Source organism: Pseudorca crassidens, chromosome 7, assembly GCF_039906515.1.
Source record: "Pseudorca crassidens isolate mPseCra1 chromosome 7, mPseCra1.hap1, whole genome shotgun sequence".
NCBI classification, from domain to species: Eukaryota; Metazoa; Chordata; class Mammalia; order Artiodactyla; family Delphinidae; genus Pseudorca; species Pseudorca crassidens.
In genome coordinates this window covers 618,188-646,109 of record NC_090302.1, presented here as the reverse complement: position 1 = coordinate 646,109, position 27,922 = coordinate 618,188, and the positions used below count along the sequence as shown (strand labels likewise).

At 45.8% G+C, this 27,922-nt stretch overlaps 1 protein-coding gene across 8 annotated transcripts in view; it reads left to right on the top strand.

Moving 5' to 3' along the window:
• The window catches only part of EHMT1 (euchromatic histone lysine methyltransferase 1), a 146,617-nt gene that overhangs the window by 2,215 nt on the left and 116,480 nt on the right, over positions 1-27,922 (top strand). Inside the window, exon 1 of one of the 8 annotated variants that reach the window (XM_067742486.1) lies at positions 8,893-8,940. The exons of the other annotated variants lie outside the window; for them this stretch is intronic. The gene's annotated coding sequence lies outside the window, so the exon portion shown is untranslated. Of the gene's footprint in view, positions 1-8,892; positions 8,941-27,922 lie in introns of those variants that run through there. 8 annotated transcript variants of the gene reach the window in all.

The following is a 27,922-nucleotide window of genomic DNA, read 5'->3' as shown; positions in this document are numbered from 1 at the left end:
AGGCAAATTCTGTGCTTTTCTAGCAGGGTGGCTACTACGTGTCTCTTTCTTTAACCTTGTTTTGTGTTTCTTAAAATAATGCATGCACATGCACAGAGTTTAGAAAGTCAAATAGTGCTAAAAGGCAGTAAAGAGGCTGCCATCCTCTCCTGCTTTTCAAGAGAGGGAGCATCCACTCTTAGCCTTTGCCTCACGTTTTAAATAACACGCTTGTGTTGTCATGCCTTCATTCACCAATTTGAGGCGTTATCTGTTGGCTTCCACTAATGGTAGATGACGATTTCAGTTCTCTCATACTCTGTCTCTCATTTAGGTAACTCACAGTTGTGGCTAAATCTATATCAGAATCTTTGTCAGTCTGTTCAGGTCATTTTTGTGCCGTGCTGAGCTGGATGGTAAACCACAATTGGATTTCTTTTCTTGGGCAGACTTTTTTACTTCCCTTGAGTTAGTAATTGCTTTATTTTTCATTGGCCTGATTCCCCTTGAACCTCGGAATAATGTTCCCGCACCTTTCATTCTGTAAAATGTTTCTCAATTTAAGTTTTTACCACTCAGCCCTGTCAGCTCACCAGCCGGTTCCACAGTGCTCCTCAGGCACCCCAGCCCAGGCGGGATGCTTGTTTTCTGGGCCTGTGCACGTCCCCATCCTGGAGATTCTGGCCCCTTCTCTGCCTCTAACGCTCCCCTCTGTGTGTTCATTCACTCATGGTGGTGGAACTCCGTCTCCAGTAGCTTCCCAGTAGTTTGTTGGGAGGCAGACTTCTAGAACTTGCATGTCTGAAAATGTTTTTATTTTGCCACCGCACTTAAAGCATAAGTTTGGCTGGGCTTGGCATTCCAGGTTGCAAGTAATTTGGAAGTTATTGATCCAGTATCTTCTAGTATTTGTTGTTGCTATTGAAGTCCAGTTTGATTTTTTTTTTTTTTTTTTTGGGCCACACCGCGTGGCCTGTGGGATTTTAGTTCCCCAATCAGGAATTGAACCTGGGCCCTCGGCAGTGAGAGTGCGGAGTCCTAACCACTGGACCGCCAGGGAATTCCCCAGTTGGATTCTTAATCCTTCGTAAGCATTATTCCCACATCACACTTTTAGGATCTTTGCATCCTTGATTTTCCTAATTTTCATGATAGGCCTTAGCTGTAGCCTTTTTTCATTTATCATACAGGGTACTAAGTAGCCCTGAAATCTGGGGATTGATGTCATTTTATTTATAGGGAGGTTTTGTATTATGTATTTGAGATAGTTTGTTCTTTGTTATTTTCTCTGTGTTCTTTTTTTCCAATTCCTTCATTTGTTTTTTGTTTTGAATAAACTTATTTTATTTATTTATTTTTTGGCTGTGTTGGGTCTTCATTGCTGTGCGCGGGCTTTCTCTAATTGAGGTGAGCGGGGGCTACTCTTCATTGCGGTGCGTGGGCTTCTCATTGGGGTGGCTTCTCTTGTTGCAGAGCACAGGCTCTAGGCGCACGGGCTTCAGTAGTTGTGGCTTGCGGGCTGTAGAGTGCAGGCTCAGTAGTTGTGGTGCACGGACTTAGTTGCTCTGTGGCATGTGGGATCTTCCTGGACCAGGACTTGAACCCGTGTCCCCTGCATTGGCAGGCGGATTCTTAACCACTGAGCCACCAGGGAAGCCCCCCAATTCCTTTATTTGAATGTTGGACTTCCTGTACTGAATATTCTAATTTTTAAAAATCTTTCCTCCTCGTCATGGCTTGATCTTTTTGTTCTACTTTTTGGGAGTGTGTTTGACAATTTTCCAATTTGTTACTGAATTTTTAACTTCTTTCATATTTTCATGTTCTTTACTGTTCTTTGTTCCTTTTTTTTTTTTTTTTCCTGCGGTACGCGGGCCTCTCACTGTTGTGGCCTCTCCTCTTGCGGAGCACAGGCTCCGGACGCGCAGGCTCAGCGGCCATGTCTCACGGGCCCAGCCGCTCCGCGGCATGTGGGATCTTCCCGGACCGGGGCACGAACCCGCGTCTCCTGCAACGGCAGGCGGACTCTCAACCACTGCGCCACCAGGGAAGCCCTCTTTGTTCCTTTTTTTTTGTTGTTGTTCCTTTTTTAATGCCTCCTTTTCTTGTTTTATGTATACAGTATCTTTGCTTATCTCTTAATTTCAGTTAAAATTTTAAAATTACAGTTAAATTTTTAAAAAATTAAAAAATTAAAATTAAATTTTGTTTCCCTCACTTTTTCTGTTCCCTATGCATTCCTCTTTGCTGTTGTATCTTTTGGTCTCTTTCATTCGTGCTGGAAACCCTTCTTCCAATGTCTGGTGATCCTTGGCTGTTTATTCATCTTTATGAATAAAGTACTAAAAATGGGAAGCTGAGTGTATTGGGGGACTTGTTGTTGCTTTCACTGGAGGGTCATGACTAATTTTTTTTTTTTTTTTTTAGTGGCTCCCCTCCAAATGTTACTGTCCTCTGGTTCGGTTTCCTTGGAAAGGGAGCCTTCAGTCTCTGCCTTGTGGGATGGATGTTGGAGCTAGGTTAAAGGGCAGGGGGAAGGAGAGGGTCTTCCCAGGGTTCACTGGGTAGCCTTTGCCTAATTCCCTTGCTTTCAGTGAGGTGCCTACTCCCGTCTTTCTTTGTGCTGCTCTCCCCAGGTGTGGTATATTCTGGTGGCTTGTGGCTATAGAATAGTGCTTGTCTGAGTGTGCAGGAGGGGCCCGGGGACCTGAGGGTCCAACATTCCTTACTTGGAGTTTTACACCACATCCCTTTTCAGCTTCAGGCATCACCTCTGGCTTTAGAGACTTTCCATGGTTCTGTGGGGCCAGTCAGCCTGGTCCTCAGCAGTGACTACCTTGTTAGGTTTCCCCTTCCTCTGCTCTGTGGAGTGATCGAGGTTTCCTCCAGCCTCCGTCTTCCTATTCATGTTTTGTGTAGGGGTTTGAAATGTTTCCTAGGTGGAGTGCCTGTTTCTCTTTCCTGTTCTTGTCTTTTGTTGATCTTTTGATAAGAGAGGGGAGTGGAAAGTCTTTTCTGCATCCAGAAATCAGAAGCATTTGCTATAAATCTTGAGAAGCAGATTTTCACCCACACTAAAAGCACAGCTATCCTGTGGAAAGGGCTGCCCATCTCAGATCTTACTATGTAGTATGTGGTTCTGGATCATAACCAGGGAAGGTTCTGGAGTCATAACAGAGGTTAGCAAGGGCAGTAAACGTACCTCAGCCCTGATGCCCAAAAGGACATCTGTGGGTAGCTTAGTTGTTGGAGATCCCACACGTGGTCCGTGCCGCAATGGGGACTAGAGCCCCCGCGTACTGCCATATCACAAAACGGTTTTGTATGTTTGACCACATTTTACTGAGTTTGTCTTTGAAGATAATTTAGCTTATGGGAACCATATTTTGGGCTCTTCCCTTTAGGAACTTTATGTTATTTGCTATTTCATGGGACTTAGCATGTTTGACGGATGCCGTTATCTTACGGTAGGTGGGCAGTTTGGTTTCAGTTTACATTGCTTGCTCAGCAAATCACACAGGGAATGGTGATTGGAGACCAGTTATTTTGGCCTACCGCAGGGTGGTACAAAGGGCGTGAGTTCCAGAGTTGAGAAGTTCTCCCACTTGCTGTCCCACTTTTATTTAACTTCTAGTATTTTCATTTATTAAAACAAAACAAAAACGTCTTCAGTGGTTTTGGATTTTAAAACACAAAAGATGAAGTGGTTCTTTTTTTTAAAAAAAGTATTTATTTATTTATTTGGCCGCGCCGGGTCTCAGTTGTAGCACGTGGGATCTTCGTTGCAGCATGTGGGCTCTTTTAGTTGCGGCATACGGGATCTAGTTCCCCGACTAGGGATTGAACCCGGGCCCCCTGCATCAGGAGCGTGGAGTCTTAACCAGTGGACCACCAGGGAAGTCCCTGAAGTGGTTCCTTTAACTCTTCAAAGGTGGCATTTCCTTTGAAGTGGTGTCTTCCCAGATAAGAAGTCAGAAGTCACTTTCCCCGTAACGTCACTGTCAGTTGATATTTTACTTTGGAAAAGTTTTTGGACTGCTTTCTGCATCCCACTTTTAATAGGTTTGTAAGTTCTGATCAGAGTATATTTAAAATGCTCTTTCCAATCGGTCTATAAGCGCTGTTGAGCCCCTTCTCTTTATGAGGTGCTATTCTAGATACTGTGTAAGAGGATATGCAAGTTTATGAGATTGGTCTCTGATTTCACAAAATTTAAAGAGTGTGATAGAGCAAATATTACCAAGCAGGAACTGAGATGGAATCAGTTCAAAGTAAACAAGAAAAGGCCCGTGCTGTTGCGCTAATTGCTGCAGGCAGACTTGTGTTGGGAAAGGCCGCTTGAGGAAAATAAGTTAGTCCAGGTCCTAAAGGAGATAAGACGTGAAATGGAAGTGCAGGGTACAGTTGTACCTTTCAAAAAGAAATCAGGCATTTTAGAAAATTTAGAAAATTGAAACCTAGAAAGCTAAGAATGCCAAATATTTGTCATCTGTTTGTGTCTGATCTGAGTGTGCACGTTCGTACTTAAAATCGGCTGTAATCAGTGAGTGCGTGCTGTCTGCACTCTTCTTTCATGGATCATCTCACGTGCTTCTGTGTCTTTTAACATTTTCGGTAGCCACGTGGTGTTTGTTTTATAGATGCCCCAGCTTCCTCGGTTATGGGTTGTGACACTGAAGCCTTTGGTACACGGTGGAATTATGGGTCAGAAGGGACACGAGCTGAAGCTGGACAGGTGGGGTTGGGTCATTGAGGGCCTTGTTGCTGTGGTAACAAGTTGATGGTCTCCCGAGCAGTATAGACAGTCAGCAAGGGATTATTTTAGGGATTCACATTTTAAAAAGATGATGGAAGCAGGGAGACCACTGAGTAGGCTTGGGCCCTGTGGTGGATTGAGTCAAGGCATATGTGTTTAAATTTATCTTGAGTAGATGAGTTAGTTACATGGTTCAGAATTCAAAAAGTATAAAATTATAAAGGGAAACATCTGCCTCTTTGTCCTCTAACCACTCAATTCTTCTTTTGGCAGGCTACCGGTATTATAATTATTGAGCGTATACAGACAAATGCATATGTAGACATTTCAGAATTTTTACTGCGGAACTTTTTCATAACTACTCAGAAGTACATGTGGTGGTATAATGAGCCCCATGTTCCTGTCCCCCGACGTCAACAGTTTGTCTCCTCATGGCCACTCCCCAATCCATCCTCAAATATTTTGAAGCAGTTCTTAGATATATTTCATCTGTATTTCAGTTAATGTGGATATTTCAGTCAATAAATATTCAGTCACTGTTCAGATTTTTCATTTCATTTCAAAATATGGTCTATTCATTGCCCTTCATAGGTATCTCTTAATTCTCAGTATATTGATTTCCACGTCTTTATTTTTCTCTTGCAATTAAGTTTTTTTAAAAAAAATATTTATTTATTCGGCTGCACCAGGTCTTAATTGTGGCATGAGGGATCTTCGTTGTGGCATGTGGACTTTTTAGTTGAGGCATGCAGGATCTAGTTCCCTGACCAGGGATCGAACCTGGGCCCCCTGCATTGGGAGTGGTGAGTCTTATGCACTGGACCACCAGGGAAGTCCTGCAATTAAGTTTTTTAAATTAATTAATTAATTTTTTTGGCTGTGTTTGATCTTCGTTGCTGCCCGCAGGCTTTCTGTAGTTGCGGTGAGCGGGCGCTACTCTTCGTTGCAGTGCACGGGCTTCTCATTGCTGTGGCTTCTCTTGTTGCAGAGCACGGGCTCTAGGTGCGCGGGCTTCAGTAGTTGTGGCTCGCAGGCTCTAGAGCGCAGGCTCAGCAGTTGTGCGAGGGCTTGGTTGCTCCGCGGCATGTGGGATTTTCTCGGGCCAGGGCTCGAACCTGTGTCCCCTGCATTGGCAGGTGGATTTTTAACCACTGTGCCACTAGGGAAGTCCCCGTAATTAAGTTTTTTTTTTGCGGTACGCGGGTCTCTCACTGTTGTGGCCTCTCCCGTTGCGGAGCACAGGCTCCGGACAAGCAGGCTCAGCGGCCATGGCTCACGGGCCCAGCCGCTCCGCGGCATGTGGGATCTTCCCGGACCGGGGCATGAACCCGTGTCCCCTGCATCGGCAGGCGGACTCTCAACCACTGCGCCACCAGGGAAGCCCAGCCCGTAATTAAGTTTTGAAGATAATGGTTTATGTGTCCCAAAGTTTCCCATAACCTTCATTTCGCTGATGACATTCTTACCATGTTGTTTAACATGTTCCTTTGTCCTCTACTTCCTGCCATTGATATTTAAGATCTAGAGCTGCTGCTTTCCACTGTGATGTCCACTCGCTACATGTGGCTCTAAAGCAGTCCAGATGTGGTTAGTGTGAATTGAGATGTGCTGTAAGTGCAGAATACATGCAGAATTTGCAAGACTTAGTGTGAAAGAGAGAATGGAATATCATGTTAATACTTTAAAAAATATTGTTTGCATGTTGAAATATATATTTTAGATGTATTAGGTTAAATAACATTTATTACAAGTAATTTGTGTTTCTAATTTTTCTTTTTTTTTGGCAACACGGCATGGCATGTGGGATCATAATTTCCCAAGTAGGGATCACACGCGTGCCCCCTGCATTAGAAGGTGGAGTCTTAACCACTGGACCACCAGGAAAGTCTGTCTAATTCCTGTTTTAAATGTGGTTACTAGAAAATTAAAAATTACATACGTGGCTCACATTATCTTTCTGTTAGACAGCTCTGGGCTGGGGGCTCCATCAGATGTATAATAGATTTGTCTTTTAAAACATTTTAGCAAGAATATGTCGTAACTGGTATTAAGTTTTTTATCAGGCACAGTAAATCTTGCTTTGTGATATTAACAGGCATCGATATTCATTGCTCAGAATCGTTAACTCATTAGGGGTTGCAAAATGGAAGTCTTTATTCGTTAGCTGGAATACTTATACAAAGAAAAACTGTTTAGTGACATGAAGTACAACTCATATGGGCAGGACGTATAGATTCTTGATACTATTGATAGAGGGACTGACACCCAGTAGCCTCCTAATAAATGCTAGCCTAAGAAAGGCCAGAGAGCTCTCTGTCCTGTGTAGTTCGAAAATTGTTTGCTAAGCTGGTTGTTAAGATGATTTCTCTCCTTGGAGTCTAGGTCCTTTCCTCTCCATCAGATTCCAAGGCTGGCATTTAGGCTTAGAGAGTCTTGGTTACTTCCTCGTCCTTGCTGTTTGCCTGTGTTCTGTGAACTCCTTGAACACTAGGGTGAAACAAAATGCCAGTTGTCATATGGGCCAGTGAATGGTCAGGAGTTCCCCCACCTCTGGCTCAGTCTGCCCTTCTGTTGCCTTCTCTTGTAGAAATGGTCTGCTCGAATCTGTCATTATGGTTCTGTAGTATCTGTCACCATATCTTTACCAGATTCAATAGCAATAAGACATGTAACCAAAGCATGAAGACTTTTTTTGGAAATTGTATTAATATATGACATACATACAGAAACATGCACACATTATGTGTCTAGTTTCCTATATGTCTCTAGACCCTAGATCAAACAGGGAACATTACCAGAACCACAGAAGCCCCCCCTGGGCCCCTTGCAGTCTGCCGTGTACTTGCCCAAAGGTCACTGCTATCCTGACTTCTGTTACCTTGATTCATTTTGCCTGATTCTGAACTTTGTATAAAGGACATCATGCAGTGCGTACTACGTTTGCCTTCTTTTGATCAACATTTTGTCTCTAGGATTCATCTGCGTTGCTGTGTACTGTGGTAGTTTGTTCATTCTCATTACTGTATAATATTCCATTGTCTGGATATAGCACAGTTTCATTATTCATTGTACTATGCATGGACGTTTGAGTTGTTTCAAGTTTTGGGGTATTCAGATAAGGTGATGTGAACATTCTTATATGTGTCTTTTGGTGAACATAGGTGCATGTTTCTGTGGGTATGTGCCTAGGAGTGGGGGTGTTGAGTCATGGAATGTGCATACGTATCCAAGGTGGTTGTACTAAAGTACAAGTGTAAGGAAGCGCCAGTTGCTCTGAATCCTTGCTAACACTTGATATTGTTTGTCTTTTTCTTTTTAGCCATTCTGGTAGGTGTGTCTTATTGTGGTTTAATTTGCATTTTCCTGATGACTGTTGATGTTAAGCACCAGTATGCTTTTTTTTTTTTTTTTTTTTTTTTTTTTTGCGGTACGCAGGCTTCTCACTGTGTGGCCTCTCCCGTTGCGGAGCACAGGCTCCGGACGCGCAGGCTCAGCGGTCATGGCTCACGGGCCCAGCCGCTCCGCGGCACGTGGGATCCTCCCGGACCAGGGCACGAACCCGTGTCCCCTGCATCGGCAGGCGGACTCTCAACCACCGCGCCACCAGGGAAGCCCACCAGTATGCTTTTTGATTATTTTGTTTAGACACTTTTGGGGTGTGCCTACATAAACTTGTTTTTTTTCTTTCCCTGCTGGGGGGGGGTATTTTATTCCTTTATGTGGGTGAATGATATTCCCTTGTATGAATGTACTGTGTTTTATTTATACATTTATCAGTTGCTTCCTTTTTTTGGCTATGATGACTAATACTGCTATGAACATTCATGAACAGTGTTTGTATAGACATACGTTTTCATTTCTCTTGGGTGTGTACCTAGGAGTAGCTTTGCTGGGCATGTGTTAACTCTGTGGTAAAGAACTGCCAAGCTGTTTTCCTTAGCAGCTTTAGCATTTTACATTCCTGTCAGCAGTGTATGAGGATTCCAGTTTCTCCACATTCTTGCCAACACTTGTTATTAACTGTCTTTTAGATTATAGCCATTCTGTTGGATGTGGTGTGATATCTCATTGTGCTTTTGATATGGATTTCCCCTAATGACTAATGATGTTGAGCATTTTTTATGTGCTTATTGGCCATTTGTGTATCTTCTTTACAGAAATGTCTATAGAAATCCTTTGCCCATTTCAGTTGGATTGTTTCCGTGGTAAGTTGTAAACATTTTTTGTATATTGAAGATTGTAGATACAAATTCTTTATCGATATATGATTAGGAAATATTTTTTCCCATTCTGTAGGTTGTCCTTTCACTTTCTTGATATTGTTCTTTGAAGCGCCAAATGTTTTTAATTTTGATGAAGTACAGTTTATCTGTTTTCTTCTTTGTGTTTTTGGTGTCATATCTAACACTCCCTTGCCAAATCCATTGTTATGAAGTTACCACTGTGTTTTCCTCTGAGTTTTATAGTTTTTTTTTTTTTTTTTTTTTTTTGCGGTACGCGGACCTCTCACTGTTGTGGCCTCTCCCATTGCGGAGCACAGGCTCTGGACGCGCAGGCTCAGCGGCCATGGCTCACGGGCCCAGCCGCTCCGCGGCATGTGGGATCTTCCGGGACTGGGGCACAGAACCCGCGTCCCCTGCATCGGCAGGCGGACTTTCAACCACTGCATCACCAGGGAAGCCCTGAGTTTTATAGTTTTAACTCTTATATTTTGGGCTGTGATCCATTTTGACTTAAATTTGTGTATGGTCTGAGGTAGGGGGTCCAACTTTATTCTTTGCAAGTGGAGATCTAGTTGTCCTAGAACCACTGGTTGAAAGGCTGTTCTTTCCGCCACTGGCTTGTCTGGACACCTGTGTTGTAAATCAATTGACCATAAATGTCAGGACTCGTTTCTGGACTCTCAGTTCTGGTACATTGGTTTATATGTCTGTCCTTGTGTCCGTCGCATGCGATCTTGAATACTGTAGCTTGGGAAGTGGGTTTACCAGCTTTGTTCTTGCTCTTCTGGGTCCCTTGCAGTTCCATGTGAATTTTAGGATTAGCTTGTCCATAGCTGCAGAAAGCCTTTGAGGGTTTTGATAGGGATTGCCTTGATTTTGTGATTCGCTTTGGGGAGCAATATCCTCATAATTATACTTAGTCCAACAGTCCTTGAACAGAGGGTGTGTTTTCGTCTGTTTAGGTCTGCTTTACCTTCTTTCAATGTCTTTTTTTTTTTTTCGGTAGTCAGTTTAGCTAGAGTTTTGTCAATTTTGTTATCTCTTCAAAGAATCAACTTTTGGTTTTGTTGACAGTTTCTGTTTGTCTTTATTCTTTCTTTTTTTAGGTTGTGGTGGGGAGCTGCCGTGCTGCACAGCATACGGGATCTTAGTTCCCCGACCAGGGACTGAACCTGTGCCCCATGTAGTGGAAGCGCAGAGTCCTAACCACTGGACCGCCAGGGAATTCCCAGTCTCTGTTTTTCTATTCTCTAGTTTTAAATTTCCACTCTAATCTTTATTATTTCTTCTGTTTCCTTTGGGTATAGTTTGCCATTTCTGGGATCGGTTTTTGTGTGTAAAACATGAGGTGTAGGGGTCAGGATTCATCTTCTTTCATATGGATGTGCGCTTGAACCAGCATCATCTGTTAAAAAGACCATCCTTCTTCCACTGTACTTCAGTGTTGCTTTTGCCATAAATGAGAAAAAGCCACAGATGTGAGGCTCTAGAATAGACTTTTTCTGTAGTAAATCCTTACTATCTTCTGTTGTCAGCATTTTTCTTTAAACAAGGAATGTTCTTATTTATCTATTTAGGCTGCGTTGCACCTTAGTTGCAGCATATGGACTCCCTAGTTGCGGCATGCAGACTCATAGTTGTGGCATGCAGGATCTAGTTCCCGAAGCAGGGATCGAACCTGTGCTCCCTGCATTAGTAGGCGGAGTCTTACCCACTGGACCACCAGGGAAGTCCCTGCTGTCAGCCTTGATAACAGGTAGAAGGTCACTAAATAGTTGAAGTCAGGTGGCGTTTTCTTTAGGGTTGAAGCTGTGTGTTCAGTCCCCCTGTGCAGGCTGTTTTCCCTGCACATGTAATGGGATACAGTGGGGAAGGGGAAGGTGGATGGTGTGTCTCACAGCCCACACCTGGACGTCGTCATGGTTGTTTGCTGTAGACGTGAGACCAGGTGTCGTGTTGAGACTGTGGACTGTTTGCCAGACAGTCAGCATTCACCTGCCAGCCTCACCTTGACCTTTGGCACATCTTGCAGCTCCCTGTAGTCCTCTCGCTGTCGCGTGGGCTTGTGGTGACAACACACGCCAGGTGCCTGGCTCAGAGCAGGTATTTAGATGATCGTGCCCTCCTACTCCTCCTCCAGTCTTTTCTTTCACACACGTTGTTTGGTATCCTGCGATGTGCATGGCACAGTGTTCGGGTTGAAGGATGCACTGGCAGAGAGAGAGCCATGGGAGAAGCACACCAGGCATTGGGGTGCCTCCAGGAGGGGGGCTGGCGGGGCAGGTAGGGCTGGGGTGAGGAGGCAGAGTGTGCAGCACTGGCGGAACCCCTGCTCTTGCAGCCGGGGTGCTTTGTTGTGAGACAGTTTAAAGTGTGGGGCTGGGGTGTGGGAATTTTCAGTAGTGGACTTTTGCTTGGGGGACACACTGAACGGGGGGCAGCTTGGGAGCCCGTCTCAAGTGCCGTCAGTGAATGGAGTTGCTGTTTTCTGGAAATGAGTCCTGTCTGGTCGGGTGGACCCTGCCATTGGCCCCTGCAAGGGTCCATTTATTCACGTGGATGCACTTTTACCTTTTTAAAAAGGCTCTTGCTGGGACCCAGCAGGTCAATAATCATGATAATGTCTAGTGATTTTTTTCTAGTGTGTATTACGAGGTAAGTACTAAGTGGCTTATGTGGGGTTTTTCACTTAATCCCAACAACCACCCTATCAGATAGGGTTACCGTCCCACTTTCTCCATTTCACAGAGGAGGAAAAGGAGGCGATGTGGTGTTCTGCCTGTGCTTTTAGCCAGGCAGTGTGAAGTTCAGACCAAAGGATAGCAAAACAGTAAAACCTCTGAAGGTCAGAGAAGCATGTAAATTCAGGTTTCCTACCCATAAACTGTCTTAGCTGCAAACCGGGACGAAACGGGGAGGCACGGTCCATCCTGTGTGTGCATGCGTGCCACCCAGCGTGTGGGACAGGCAGGTCGCCCGCAGGTGCTGGGCTTCGCTGGGTTTCCCTTGCATAGTGTGGTCCTGGGACATTTGAGGCAGCTCTGCGGGAAGCGTGTAACCCCTACTCCTTCTTTGTCTTTTCTCTCGTCGAGTTTCTGTCTCCGTGTTTTGGCCTGTCTGCTGTGAACTATTTGATCATTGTGCAAAGCAGTGCCTGGTACTTCTTGTGTTCAAGATACAGGTTTATCCTTCATCCTTACCCTTTATGTTTCTAGTTTCTGTTGTTTCAGGTCATATAATTTTGCTCTATAAAATTTGTATGTGTGAAGGAAATGGGTGGGCTCCAGGCTCCTTCCTGCCTCTGTCCCCTCTCCCTCCTCCCTTCTGGAACAGAGAAGCTTCTGCTGAGCGCCTGCTGTAGGAAGATGGCCCGGGTCTCGCTCTCAAGGACCCCAGCCTGGCGATGGACACCGCTGTGACTGTAGAGACACCGTCGCACTGCCTCGGGTGCTCGGCCTTCACTCTCCGTGTGTGGGGACCTAGGATGGCAGTGCCCCCGGGGTGTGTGCAGAGACCTGGTCGGAAAGTCCTTTGTGAGGATGATGCCACCCTCGTGGCCACTCTGCCCTCCTGTTCTGTTTGTGCCGCCGTATAGACCGACTCCTCCCTGGTCTCAGGTTCAGACTTCTCTCCTGCAGGTGTGCGGTCCTTGCTTTGGGTTTTGTCAGTCAACACTCAGCATGTTGAACTGAGATTTGGGGCAGCCTCCCCTTCCTGGTTCAGATCTCTGGGGCACTACCTGTGCGCACCAGCACCCCAGGGTGGAGCAGCCCGGCGGGTGTTCCAGAAGGGTCAGCAGCAGGGATCCTGTGCATCATCCTGCTGTCCAGAGGGGCTGGATGCTGGGGTGAACGAGGACTTTGCTGGGAGGTCCCGTTTGGGCAGGACCTGAAAGAATTCATACGTTTGCTGGGCAGAGAACCAGGGTCTCTGAGGTCCTTGAGGGCCAGGACTGAGGCTGCCTCCAGTCAGTGGTGCGAGGGGCTCCCCTTCCCTGGGAGTGTGGTGGATGCTGGTGGGCCCACCCAGGCAGTCCCTGTGCTCTGGTGCTGGGGACCTAGCGGGACACGGGAGTGAGGGAGGAGCTTACCTGCTCTCTCCCACTGCCCAGAGGAAGGCAGGGCCTACTCTGTTCACCACCAACGCTTCAAGGGCTGGTCAGCTGAAGTGAGGATGGATGTAGGCTGACTGGGCATTGGGACCCAGTCCATCTACCTGGCCTTGTGTCTTAGGATGGAATTGATAGCCATGGACTATTACCTGTCTGGTGTGTGAAAATAAAATGCTCTGTGGCAGTATTGTGATAAGACTGTTCAAAAGGGACAGAAACTTCACTTGGTGGGCCTTGACTGCTTCAGTTGATTTTAAGGGTTGCCTTATTTTGATTTGTTTTAATTTACGAGCAATTAGTCAATGAGTGCAAACTCTTTTGGGTGCTATAATGGAAGTATAACTTTTTTTTTTTTAATATTTATTTATTTATTTGGCTGTGTTGGGTCTTAGTTGCGGCATGCATGCATGCGGGATCTAGTTCCTTGGGATCGAACCCGGGCCCCCTGCATTGGGAGCACGGAGTCTTAACCACTGGACCACCAGGGAAGACCCAGAACTTTTAGGCATTTTTTTTTTTTTTTTTTGCGGTACGCGGGCCTCTCACTGTTGTGGCCTCTCCCGTTGCGGAGCACAGGCTTCGGACGCGCAGGCTCAGCGGCCACGGCTCACGGGCCCAGCCGCTCTGCGGCACGTGGGATCTTCCCGGACCGGGGCAGGAACCTGCATCCCCTGCATCAGCAGGCGGACTCTCAACCATGGTGCCACCAGGGAAGCCCTTAGGCATGGTTTTAAGATGGGGATCAGAACTTTTAGATCCTGATATTCTGGAACATGTGTGAACTGTTTCAGAACGTGTTGAGGGAATCAACAAATTGCCCTTGTGGGTTGTCACATGTATTCTTTCCTGGAATATTGCTTTTGTGTTTGCTCTTTCTTCTATGCTCTTGTACCATATCCAGGATTATTACCACTTTGCAAGAACACTGCCGTCTGTTAGTTCCAATGGAGACGATGAATGGGTAGCTTGGCACTCTCAGGGCAGCAGGGCACTTCCACTTGCAGAGCGCTCCCCTTGCCTGTGGCGGGTAGACTGTGAGCACTGTGCCTGGTTCATTTGTTTACCATCACGCAGGCCTTCAGTCAGCCTTACAGGTGAGGCTCAGGCTGGAGACGAGTCACCTGTTCTTTGGAGGAGGCTGGGGCACCGTGGCCGAGGGGAGACATGGAGGACGGAGAGACGGAGCGAGGAGGGCGGGCCCAGTGAGGCCTTGTACTTCAGGTGGGTGGGCAGTCTCTGGAGGGACTTGGGTGGAGGGGCGGAGGGGCACGGCCAGAAGGCATTGAAGTATGCTGGTGAGCGGTGGAGCTTGGACGAGGGTGGGAACAGCTGAGGTGCTAAGAATAGGTCAGACTGTCAGTGTGTGTTTGAAGGAAGAGCAAAAGGGGAGGGGTGTGAAAGAAGTGAGCACCCTCGAGAATGCAGTTGTCATTTCTTGAGATGGTAGACTTTCAGAGGTGATCGTCGAACAGGGAGAAGGTGGGTCCACAAAATCCAGAAGAGAGGCCGGGCCTGCACCTGGTGCTGAAGAGGGCTGTGGAGCCCAGGCCCCCAAGATCACGCTACGGGGCCCCAGGGGAAGCCAGCGAAGGAGACCGAAACAGCGGAGAACGTGGAGGAAGTGGTGCGAGAACACAGGTGGCCAGTCTGTCTGCCATTGCTGAGAGCAGGTGTATGGACACTCACAGCTGATTCTTGCGTGTGACGGTGTGTGGCTTACTGGGGGCCCTAGGAAACCGCTGTCTTCCGTATGTGACCTAACTTCAGCATCGCCTGTATGTGGCAGGCATTGTCATGCTCTCTAGATGTTCGGTGACTTTACCTCATGGCTGACGAGTGTTAGAGCCACTTCTGCCCGGGCACACATGGGAAAGTGCTGTGGAGGGGCGTTCTAAGGTCACGAAGAAATCACAGAGGGTACATCATAGATGTCAGTGCGAAGAATCAACCCTCCACCCTAATTCTGGAAAATGCAGAGAAGTTGGGTCACCAGGACGAAGCCTGAGTTTCTGTGATGGGGTGCAGAGCATAGAGCCACTGCTGGTGGGGAGGAGAGTCCTGCTGACCGCAACCCCAGCCCCGACAGGGAAGGTTAACCTGCCCTGCTTGGTGATTTTGAGAGTCAGACGAGATGGTGTGTGTGAATAAGCCTTATGAAGTGTGAACAGTTATGAGTATTAATGTTTTGAGACCACTTGTTTAAGTGCTTTGTGGATGTTTCTTTTATCATCCTCCTAGGGTGTAGTGCAACGTGGGGCAAGGAGCCAGCTGAGGTAGCTGGTCCAGCGGTTAGAAGCCAAGCTTGGGATTCTCGTCCTTATCCTAAGGGCAGTGGGAGAGCATTAGGGATGGGAGTGGCGTGGTCAGGTGTGCATGTTAGGAAGGTCTTTCTGGCTGCTGTGTAAGGAATGGATTGTAGAGCAACAGCAGTGGAGGAAGCAGTCCTCGAGGAGATGGGTGATGCTCCTTCCCTGTGGTGGCCAGTTTGATGTGGCAGATGAGGCACGAGGGGTGAGGATGGTTCCTGGCGACCAGGCCTGGGCCAGATGCTGGGTTCCACTTGAACAACAGAGTGGATGGTGGTTCCATTCGTTGAAACAGGCACAGACGTGCTCAGGTCAGCTCCAGGTGTCGTTTGTTCCAGAGGTGGCAAAGGTCAGATAGTAAATATTTTAGGCTTTGTGCACCAAGAAGCAAAATTAAGGATAATTTCATAATTTTTTATTGACAAAAGTAAAAATATAATAATAATTGACTGCTTTTCTCCCCCTTCTTGGTAATAGAGATCTACTAATCAGAAGAATGGAAGTTTTGGAAGGATATTTTACTTAAATTTGGGTTTAGAGTTGGTTCCCTGTCATCAAAATCTATTGGAAATGTTCATCTGTTGATGCTGATCTTTTTTTTTTTTTTTTTTTGGCGGTACGCGGGCCTCTCACTGTTGTGGCCTCTCCCGTTGCGGAGCACAGGCTCCAGACGTGCAGGCCCAGTGGCCATGGCTCACGGGCCCAGCCGCTCCGTGGCATGTGGGATCCTCCCGGACCGGGGCACGAGCACGTGTCCCCTGCATCGGCAGGTGGACTCTCAACCACTGCGCCACCAGGGAAGCCCCGATGCTGATCTTTGACACAGTTTTCTGTATCTCTGAAAATGTCTTCACACTGATAAGTATTGCCAAATGCCAGTATCAGTCTAGGAGTATATGATTTTTTTTAAACTTCAAATGTAATTCATATATCGTAAACTTCACATTTTTAAAGTGTACTATTTAGTATTTTTTCCTGAGTTTTGCAGCCATCACCACTGTCTAATTCCAGAACATCTCTATCACCCTGAAAAGAAACGCCATACCTGTAAGCAGTCATTACCTATTCTTCCCTCTCCCAGCCCTTGGCAATCACTGATTTACTTTCTGTCTTTATGGATTTGCCTATTTTGGATGTTTCATATAAATGGAATCATACAGTAAATGCCTTTTGTGATCATCTTCTTTCATGTAACATCATGTTTTCAAGGGGCATCCATGTTGCAGGATGTGTCAGCATATTCCTTTTTATGGCCAAATAACATTCCGTTGTGTGGATATAGCACATTTTGTTTCTCTTTTTCGGTAGATGGACTTCTGGGTTGATTCTGCTTTTTGGGTATTATGAATAATGCTGCTGTGAATATTTGAGTGCAGGTTTTTGTCTGGTGGACCTCTGCTCACTTCTCTTGGCTGTATACCTAGGGTTGGGATTGCTGGGTCATATGGTAACTATTGATTGAGTAATTGTCAGACTGTTCTGCAGGTGACTATTATACACCCACCAGCAGTGTGTGAGAGTTCCAGCTTTTCCTCATCCTTGCCCACACTTTTTATTGTCTGTCTTTTTGGTAGTAGCCATCCTAGTGAGTGTGATGTGGTATCTCATTGTGGTTTTATTTTGCATTGATGATGATTAGTGATGTTGAGTATCTTCTTATGAGCTTATTAATCATTCATGTATCTTCTTTGGAGGAATGTCTATTCAGATCCTTTGTCCACTTTTAATTTGGTTGTCTTTTTATTATTGAGTTGTAAGAGATTTTATGTATTCTGGACACAAGTCTCTTATTAGGTATATGATTTGCAAAAAATTTTTTTTTCCATTCTGTGGTTGTCTTTCACTTTCTAATTTTTCTTTGATGGTGTCCTTGGAAGTACAAGTTTTTTTGTTTTTTGGGGTTTTTTTACATCTTTATTGGAGTGTAAGCACAAGTTTTTAATTTTGATAAGTCCAATTTAAAAAAATTTTTCCTTTGGTTGCTCATACTTTTGGTGCCATATAATTGCCTAATGTATGTCATGAAATTGGTTTTCTTGTAAGGGTTTTATAGTATTTAGGTCTTTACTCTGTTTTGAGTTGCTTTTTGTGTATGATATGAGGTAAGAGCACAACTTCATTCTTTTGTGTGTGGCTCTCCAGTTGGTCCACCGCCATTTGTTGAAGACTGTTCTTTCCCCATTGAATTGTTTTGGCATCCTTGTTGAAAATCAGTTGACCATAAATGTGAGAGTTTATTTCTTGATTCTCAGATCTATTCCATTGAGCTATATGTCTGTCCTTCTGCCGGTACCACCTTGTCTTGATTTTTGTAGTTATGTAATAAGTAAAATAAATGGGCAAGTGTGAGTCCTCCAGCTTAGTTCTTCTTTTTCAAGATCTCTTTAGGCTCATCTGGGACTCTCGTACTTCCTTATGAATTTTAGGAACAGGTTGATATCTGCAAAAGAGCCTTCTGGGATTTTGATAGGGATTGTGTTGAATATGTAGATCAGTTTGGGGTATTTCCATCTTAAGTCTTCCAATCCATGAATACAGGATGTATTTCCATTTGCTTAAGTCTTTAATTTTCTTTTTTTAAAAAAATATTTATTTATTATTTTGGTTGCACCGGGTCTTAGTTGCAGCATGCGAACTCTTAGTTGCAGCACGCCTGATCTAGTTCCCTGACCAGAGATCGAATCCAGGCCCCCTGCATTGGGAATGCGGAGTCTTACCCAGTGGACCACCAGGGAAGTCCCTTTTTGATGTTTCTGTAACAAAATTGTTTTCTTAATTTCATTTTTAGGTTGTTCATTGCTAGTGTATAGAAATCTGATTGATTTTTATGTATCGATCTTGTATCATGCAACCTTGCTGAGGTTGTTCATTAGGTCTAATAGTTTTTTTGTGGGTACTTTTGGATTTTCTGTATACTAGATCATGTTGTCTGGGAATCAAATTAGTTTTACTTCTTCCTTTCAAATCTGGATTCCTGTTATTTCTTTTTCTTGCCTAATTACTGTAACTAGAACCTCTAGTAAAATGTTGAGTAGAAGTGGTGAAAGTAGTCATCCCTGTCTTATTCCTATTTTTAGGGGAAAACATTTAGTCTTTCACTATTAAAGTATGATATTAGCCTTGGGTTTTCATAGATGCCCTTTATCAGTTTGAGGTAGTTCCCTCTATTCCTAAGTTGTTGAGTGTTTTTATCAGAAAGGGGTATTAGATTTTGTTAAATGCTTTTTCTGCATCTTTTGAGATGATCATACGATTTTTTTCTTTTATTTTCTTAATATGGTATATAGTACATGATTTCATATGTTGCACCAACTCTGTGTTTCTGCAGTAAATTCACTTTGTCATGGTTGTGAATCCTTTTTACATCTTGTGGCATTTGGTTTACTAGTATTTTGTTGAGGATTTTTGCATCTGTATTCATAAGGGGTATTATATTGGCCCATAGTTTTCTTTTTTGTGTGATGTCTTCGTGTGTTTGGTGTCAGTAATACTGGCTTCGTAGAATGAGTTGGGAAGTGTATTCTTCTCTTCTGTTTTTTGCATTTGTGAAGGGTTTGTTCTTTAGATAATTGGTATAATTCACCTGTGAAGCCATTTGGTTCCGGGCTTTTCTTTTTTAGACTTTCTTTTTTAAAAAAAAATTAATTATTTTTGGCTGCGTTGGGTCTTCATTGCTGCGCACAGGTTTCCTCTAGTTGCGGTGAGCAGGAGCTACTCTTTGTTGTGGTGTGCGGGCTCCTCATTACTGTGGCTTCTCGTTGCGGAGCATGGGCTCTAGGCCTGTGGGCTTCAGTAGTTGTGGCACGCGGGCTCAGTAGTTGTGGCTCTCGGGCTTAGTTGCTCCGCAGCATGTGGGATCTTCCCGGCCCAGGGCTTGAACCCATGTCCCCAGTCTTGGCAGATAGATTCTTAACCACTGCTCCACCAGGGAAGTCCTCTGGGCTTTTCTTTGTTGGAAATGTTTTTCTTTTTTGGCTGTGCCTCACGGCTTGTGGGATCTCAGTTCCCTGACCAGGGATTGAACCTGGGCCATGGTAGTGAAAGCCCGAATCCTAACCACTAGGCCACCAGGGAACTCCCTGTTGGAAGTTTTTTGATTATTTAATCTCTTCACTTTTTATAAGTGTTCAGGTTTTCTAATTACTCTTGAGTCATTTTTGGTGTTTTGTATCCTTCTAGGTATTTGTTCATTTCTCCTACGGTATCTATTTTTTTGGCATACAGTTGCTTATAGTAGTTCCTGTAGTATTTCCTTTTTATTTTTTAGAGGGTTGGTAGTAACATTCCCTCCTGACTTTAATAATTTGAGTCTTCTCTCTTTCTTGGTCAGTCTAGTCAAAGGTTTGAGTTATGTTGAAGTTGCAAAGAAGTAACTTCTATTTATTTGGCTGCACCAGGTCTTAGTTGTGGCATGTGGGATCTTTGTGGCAGCATGCAGGCTCTTAGTTGTGGCATGTGGGATCTAGTTCCCTGACCAGGGATTGAACCTGGGCCCCCTGCATTGGGAGCGTGGAGTCTTAGCCACTGGACCACCAGGGTATTCCCCGCAAAGAAGTAACTTCTGATTTTGTTGATTCCTTATTGTTTTTCTGTTCTCTATTTTATTTATTTCCACTCTAATCTTTTTTTCCTTCCTTTTGCCTGCTTTGGGTTTTGTTTTCTTTTTTCTGGTTTCTTAAGGTGGAAGCTTAGGATCTTGGCATGAGTTCTTTTCTGATACAGGAATTTAAATCTATACTGTTTCCCTCAAAGTGTTTCTTTCCTGTGTAGTAGGTTGAATTATGTTCCCCAGAAAGGTACATTGAAGTCCTAACTTCCCAGTATCTCAGAACGTGACCTTATTTGGAAATAGGGTCATTGCAATGAGTTCAGATGAGATTGTAGGGTGGGTCCCTGATTCAGTATGATTGGTGTCAGCATCAGAGAGAATGCCTTGTGAGCATAGACCTGCACAGAGAGAAGACGATGTGAAGATACCCAGGAGGAAGGTGGCCATCTGATTGGAGTGAGTGTCTACAAGGCAAGGAATGCCAAGGATTGCTGGTGAACACAAAGGCTGGAGAGGCAAGGAGGATCACTCCCCTAGAGCCATCAGAGAGGGCATGGCCCAGCTGGCACCTTGACTTTGGACTTCTGGCCTCCAGAACTATGAGACAATGAATTTCTGATGTTTTTTTTTTTTTTTTTTTTTTTTTTTTTAAATTTATTTATTTATTTTTGGCTGTGTTGGGTCTTCGCTTCTGTGCGAGGGCTTTCTCCAGTTGCGGCGAGTGGGGACCACTCTTCATCGCGGTGCGCAGGCCTCTCACTGTCACGGCCTCTCCCGTTGTGGAGCACAGGCTCCAGACGCGCAGGCTCAGCAGTTGTGGCTCACGGGCTTAGTTGCTCCACGGCATGTGGGATCTTCCCAGACCAGGGCTCGAACCCGTGTCCCCTGCATTGGCAGGCAGATTCTTAACCACTGCGCCACCGGGGAAGCCCGAATTTCTGATGTTTTAATCCACCCAGTTTATGGTATTCTGTTATGGCGGCCCTAGAAAACCAAAACAAGATACTGGACTTCCCTGGTGGTGTAGTGATTAAGAATCCACCTGCCAGTGCAGGGGACACAGGTTCGAGCCCTGATCTGGGAAGATCCTATTTCACATGCCACGGAGCAACTAAGCCCATGTGCCACAACTACTGAGCCTGCACTCTAGAGCCCACAAGCCACAACTCCTTAGCCCGCACACCACAGCTGCTGAAGCCCGTGAGCCTAGAGCCCGTGCTCCGCAGCAAGAGAAGCCACTGCAATGAGAAGCATGCACACCGCAATGAAAAGTAGCCCCCGCCCGCTGCAACTGGAGAAAGCCCACGCACAGCAGTGAAGACCCAATGCAGCCAAAAAAAAAAAAGAAACAGAAACAAAAAACAAAACAAGATGCTTCCTATAAATTTTGATATGTTGTGTTTTCATTTTTTTTTTCTTTTCGAAATATGTTCTGTTTTCCCATGTGATTTCTTTGACCCATGGGTTATTTAGAATTGTGTTGTTTAATTTCTGAATGTTTAGGTATTTCCTGGATTTCCCTGTTTTGTTGATTTCTAATATAATTCCACTATGGTCAGAGGACATACTTTAATTTTAGTTTGTTTAGATTTGCTAGATTTTTTTTAAACGGCTATATTATATTCTGTCCTGGGGAATGTTTGATGAACACTTGATCAGAATGTGGACTCTGAAGTCCAGGTGTGTCAGGTGAGATGGCCCATAGTATTGAGTCTTCTTATCCTTCCTCCTTTTTTTTTTTTTTTTTTAGTTACTGCATCAGTTACTGACAGTAGGGTGTTGGAATTGCCAACTGTTGTTGAATTTTCTTTTCTTTTCAGTTGTCAGTTTTTTGGTTTTTTTTTTGCTGTATGCGGGCCTCTCACTGTAGTGGTCTCTCCCGTTGCGGAGCACAGGCTCCGGACGCGCAGGCTCAGCGGCCATGGCTCACGGGTCCAGCTGCTCCATGGCATGTGGGATCTTCCCGGACCGGGGCACGAACCCGTGTCCCCTGCATCGGCAGGCGGACTCTCAACCACTGCGCCACCAGGGAAGCCCTATAACAAACAATTTAATGCCTTCTGCGTGTCGGCTTTTGAATTGGGAGTCAGATGAGAATAAACGTGGTGCCTTGTCTCTATGGAGGTCCTTGTGTTCTAGTTTTGAGAAAGACACACAGTTACACAGTTTGATAATTGCTATTAAAAGAGAGCAATTGCTATTAAAATTGCTCTCAAGAGAGAGAAGGTGTAGGAGCAGCATAGGGGAAATGCCTTCCTGTTGGGGTGCTTAGGGAGGGCTCCCGTGTGCTCATTCCTGCCTCAGGCTGAGACCATGGCTCTCTGGCTCAGGAATCCAGATGGAATCTTGGCGAAGGGTTGGCTCCTGCACGTGTTCAGACTGGAGTGGAGAGGTGGCTGCCACCTACCTCCAACAAGCTGGCCATGGCCCTGTGTGGTTTGTGAACATTTGACATTTGTCCACACCAAACTGAGATGTGCTGTAAGTGTGACGTGCACACTGGATTTCAGAGGCTTTTGAGATGTTTTGTGCTTTTCGGGGGTACTGTTTTTTTTTTGTTTCTTGTGTTTTTTTTTAATTGGTTACATGTTGAACTGGTAACATTTTGGATGTGTACTGGGTTAAATAAAATATATCAAAATTAATTACTCCTATTTCTGCTTTTTAACATGGCTGCTGGAAAATGTAGAATTATACTTGTGGCTCATACTGTGTTACCGTTGGATAGTGTTGCCCTGGGCTGAAGACTTTTCGAGTTTGTCTTGACTTTGGCCCATCTAGGACAAGAATCCTGCAGTCTAGGGGGAGAATGACAGGTTAATTCTCCAGGAAGAGGGCTAAAGAGTAAGGGTTCTGAGTGGAAGGCGGGAGGAACGCACCCGTTGGGGTGAGGGGAGCCCTGGCTTGGGCAGAAGCCGGCAGTTAGGATGTGGGCTGGTGGCGGCCGCCTAGCCTGGGTCAGGGCTCAAGTGTGGGTCAGAGCGGCTGGAACAGAGCGATGTGGGGCCGGTGTGCCATGCCGCTCTCTTGTCTGTGTCTGCAGCCCTGCCAGGTGTGTGTGATGGGAGTGGGGGCTTTTGGTCCTGTATTGCCCCTGGCCTTGAGCACTGAGGGGTTGGAACAGTAGACGTCTCAACTGCTTTTCAACTTGAACATCCTGTCGCCCTTGGACACCCGCATTCTCAAATGCGGGTATTTGTGCGCGCGCGCTTCTTGGCCTTTCTGTAAATTAAATCCCAGTTACTCAGACTTCATTCCGTCTTTGCTGTCTCCAGGACCTCCCAGGCCTGCCCTTTGAGGCGGTCCCGAGCAGGGCACCGTGGGCCTAGGTGTCGCCAAATCCATTGGTTAGCTCTCCTTTTTATTGGCCCTCATGGCAGCATTTGACATTCAAATTCAAGAAGGAGGGACTGATTAGTTATCTTCATTTGGCCTCCAGATCACCTCACTCTGCTGGTTTTTCCTACCAGTTGAACCTTTCTTTTTGGTCTTGTTTGCAGGACCCATGCCCTGAGCCTGACCTGTAGATACTGAAGGGCCCTGGGGATCTGTCCTGGTGCCCTGGTTCCGTGTCCTCACGCCGAGCCGTCTCTGACCCCAAGCCGCACCTTTGCCTGCCCCCAAGTTGGGGACGTGCTGACTGAGAGCTTGGAGGGCGGGTGGGCACCTGCAGCCCAGTGTGAAACGCCAGCACTCCCTGACCTCTGAGCTCTGCTTGTCCCACTGTGGCCGGTGCCACCTGTTCCTCAGGGACACAGTGGGTCCACCTTTAGCACATCCTCTGCCCTCATGGGGGCTGCCACTGGGGTCTCAGCCCACCTCTTCTCCCTGCTTTCCAATGGCCTGGGCTCTGCTCAGAGGCCTGGGCGTCCTCATCGTGTTTCTGCTCTGTGGGCAGCCTTCCTGTGGCTTCCATGCTCTTCACCAGGGCTGACAAGGCCTTGTGTGGCATCTGGCCCTAGGCCGCATGCCATCTCTCCTGCCTCTTACCCTGACTGTCTGCACTCCAGGCCCGGCGGCCTCCTGGCCCTGCCCTGCCTGCTCCAGCGTCTCCTGCTTCCTTTGCCTGACTGCGCTCTCACCCCATGTAGTTGCTGTGTGCTGGGAAACCGGGTCTCCGGGCCTGGCGAGTTGTGGCAACCTAGACCAGCTGGGTGCTTGGGAAGCTCTGAGGCGGCACTTGCAGCCGCTACCTTGGCCCTGAGAGTCTTCAGTTAGAATCCTTGACTGTTTCTGCTTGTTGGTTAGAGGCTGTCTCTGAAGGTTGTTGGCAGAAATGTGACTCTAATGAGAAATTTGCATGCTGACACTTTAGTTGTAGGAGTGTTTTTGGTTTTTTTTGGTAGGAGTTTTTATAATAGGACTTGACCTGTTTTTTTGTTTGTTGTCAGCCTTTAAACCTTTATGACCTGACCTGCTGAATCTGTTGATTAAAAACAAAGGTAATCTTTTCCCACAGTGAAGTCTTTCATTCTTAACCCAAGCTCTTCTAACAAGAATGTTACTTATAGTTTTGAATGTAAACTTGGGTAATTAAAAAGCTAAAAATTAAATTGTACATCAGAGTAGTAACGCTAAAGGTTTTTTCTCAACTTTTTATTCTGAAAAGCTTCAGACCTTTATGGAATGTCAAAGAATGTTCAGTGAGCACTCATGTGCCCTTCACCTGGATTCATCATTTACTCCATCACGAGTCTCTCCCTCTGGGACATGCTGTTGTTGTTTTGTTTTTTTGCTGTACGCGGGCCTCTCACTGTTGTGGCCTCTCCCGTTGCGAAGCACAGGCTCAGCAGCCATGGCTCACGGGCCCAGCCGCTCTGCAACCTGTGGGATCCTCCCGGACCGGGGCACGAACCCGTGTACCCTGCATCGGCAGGCGGACTCCCAACCACTGCGCCACCAGGGAAGCCCTGTTGTTGTTGTTTGTTTGTTTGTTTTTAAAGTAGTTATGTATTCAGTATTTTATTTATTTATTTTTGGCTGTGTTGGGTCTTCGTTTCTGTGCGAGGGCTTTCTCTAGTTGCGGCGAGCGGGGGCCACTCTTCATCGCGGCGCGCAGGCCTCTCACTGTCGCTGCCTCTCTTGTTGCGGAGCGCAGGCTCTAGACGCGCAGGCTCAGTAGTTGTGGCTCATGGGCCTAGTTGTTCCGCGGCATGTGGAATCTTCCCAGACCAGGGCTCGAACCCATGTCCCTTGCATTGGCAGGCAGATTCTCAACCACTGCACCACCGGGGAAGCCCCCTGTTGTTGTTTTTAATGAACCATCAGAGAGTTAAGTTGCAGATGTCATGACCCTTCACCCCTGTTTTTCAGTGTGTATCTCCTGAGAACAGGGAACTTCTCATATAGCCACAGCACAATGATTAAATTCAGGAAATTTAACAGATGGTTAGTCAGTACTGTTAACCATCAGGTGTTAGATTCAGGTGAAATAGTTTTGGCTAGAATGCTACGCAGGTGACCTTGTGGACTTTTTGTTACATCGGGGGTCACAGGTCAGTTTGTCCTGATCCTGTTGATCCCGCAGTTTCCTTGGTTGGGGAAGAGGGTGTTGCTGCCCCTTTTCTTCTTCATGATTCATCAGTAAACCAGTCCTCTCATTCGCTCACATTTATCGGCTGACGGTCTTCTTTAAGGAGAACTTTCTGTCCCTCTTTGTGCCGCACTTTTTTGGTATTGCTACAGAGTATTTATTAAACATGTTCTAATTATCATTTTTCTTTTTCATGTTGAAATTATCCCAGATTTGGCCAATTGAGCCCTTCAAGCAAGACTCTGTGTCTTTTTTTTTAAAATTATTTGGCCGCACCGGGTAGTAGTTGTGGCATGTGGGATCTCCATTGCTGTGTGCAGAATCTTTGTTGCGGCATGCGGGATCTTTAGTTGCAGCATGTGGGATCTAGTTCCCTGATGAGGGTTTGAACCTGGACCCTCTGCGTTGGGAGCTCAGAGTATTTTTTTTAAATTAATTTAGTTATTTAATTAATTTTATTGGCTGCATTGGGTCTTCATTGCTAAGAGTGGGCTTTCTCTTGTTGTGGCGCGTGGGGTCTACTCTCCGTTGTGGTGCGCGGGCTTCTCATTGCGGTGGCTTCTCTTGTTGTGGAGCACGGGCTCTAGGCACGCAGGCTTCAGTAGTTGTGGCACGCGGGCTCAGTAGTTGTGACTCAAGGGCTCTAGAGCGTGGGCTCAGTAGTTGTGGTGCACGGGCTTAGTTTGCTCCGTGGATGTGGGTTCCTCCCAGACCAGGGCTCGAACTCGTGTCCCCTGCATTGGCAGGCGGATTCTTTTTTTTTTTTTTTTTTTTTTTTTTTTGCGGTATGTGGGCCTCTCACTGTTGTGACCTCTCCCCTTGTGGAGCAACAGGCTCCGGACGCACAAGGCCCAGCGGCCATGGCTCATGGGCGCAGCCGCTCTGCGGCACGTGGGATCTTCCGGGACCGGGGCACGAACCCGCATCCCCTGCATTGGCAGGCGGACTCTCAACCACTGTGCCACCAGGGAAGTTCCGGGAGCACAGAGTCTTAACCACTGGACCGCCAGGAAAGTCCCAAGATTCTTTGTCTTTTAAACATGATTCCAATTAGTCTTTGAGCACCTTCTTACTTTGTGGGATAACAAAATTATTAGAGACTATTTTGTACAATTGTTGGCAGATAAATATGAAAACCTAGATGAAATGGAGACTGTCCTAGGAAAATATAATTTACCAAAATTTACTCTAGTAAAGATAGCATGTCAATTATTCATTGCTGTGTAACAAAGTTCCTCAGGCTTAGCAGCTTAGAACAACACACATTTGTCATCTCACACTTCTGTGGTCAGGACCCCAGGCTGGGCCCTCTGAGTCAGGGTCTCCTAAACAGGCTGCAAACAGGAAGAGCTGTCTGAGTTCAACTAGGCTGGGATCTGCTTCCAAGCTTGCTCTTTGTCTATCTTAAACCTACCCATCCATCCTTCCCTCCCTATCTGTCTGTCTGTCTATCTCTCTCTCCCTCTCCCTCTCTCTTAGTGGGAAACCCTGGAGACATTCCCACCGAGGTCAGTAACAAAGTTAGGCTGCTTATCATCTCCACGAATCTTTAACATTTTGTTGTTGGGATTAAGCCATGTAATCAGTTAAGAGAGCTATTGGAGATGAAAAATTAGGAAGTAAGTGGTAGAACTGTTTGTAAGTGAGATAACTGTACCTGGACAACCTAAGAGAGTCAGTGCTAAAATGCAGACCGTGAAATCATTCTCTAAAGGAACTGGGTATAAAATTGACATATCAAAGTCAACAGCCTTCATATGTACAAAACAGTAACCCTTTTATAACAACACAAAAGATAAAGTAAATGAAATGAGTTTAATAATGTGCCGAATTTATATGAGGAATAGTGTAAAGCACTCCCACAACGAGAGACCTGAGCCCTGGAGAGACAGTTCTTGTTCTTGGACATCATGAAAGTGTTAATTCTCCGAAATTACTACACAGGTGTGCCTTTGTCCTTGTGGAAATACTGACAAGGAATCATTGACGGCTCTACCCTTTCCTCGCATCTCGCGTCAGCTCATCGGAAAATCCCGCTGGCTGTGCCCTCAGAACAACTTTTGCTCTCACCACTGTCTCTCACTGCATCACTGCTTGGGTCCAGTTTGCCATGGTACCTTTCTTGGATTGTAGTGGTCACCCCTTAACTGGTCTTCTGAGTTTTTCTGCTTCCCATGCTGTATCTATCCCATCCATTCTTTGCCCCAAAGTCAGACAGATCCTTCATACATTACGTTGGAACTGCTCAATATCTTCACTGTGATAGTAGATCGGCCAGCTAACCAGGTGAGAAAACTGTGTAGAACCTCACTCACACACACACACACTCACGTGTGAATACAAGTAAAAGTGAGGAAATCTGAATAAGGTTGGTGGGTTGCCTGGTTATGATATTATGCTGTAGTTTTGCAAAATGGTACCTTTAGGGAAACTGGACATTAGTGGGTTGAATGGTGTCTTCCTAA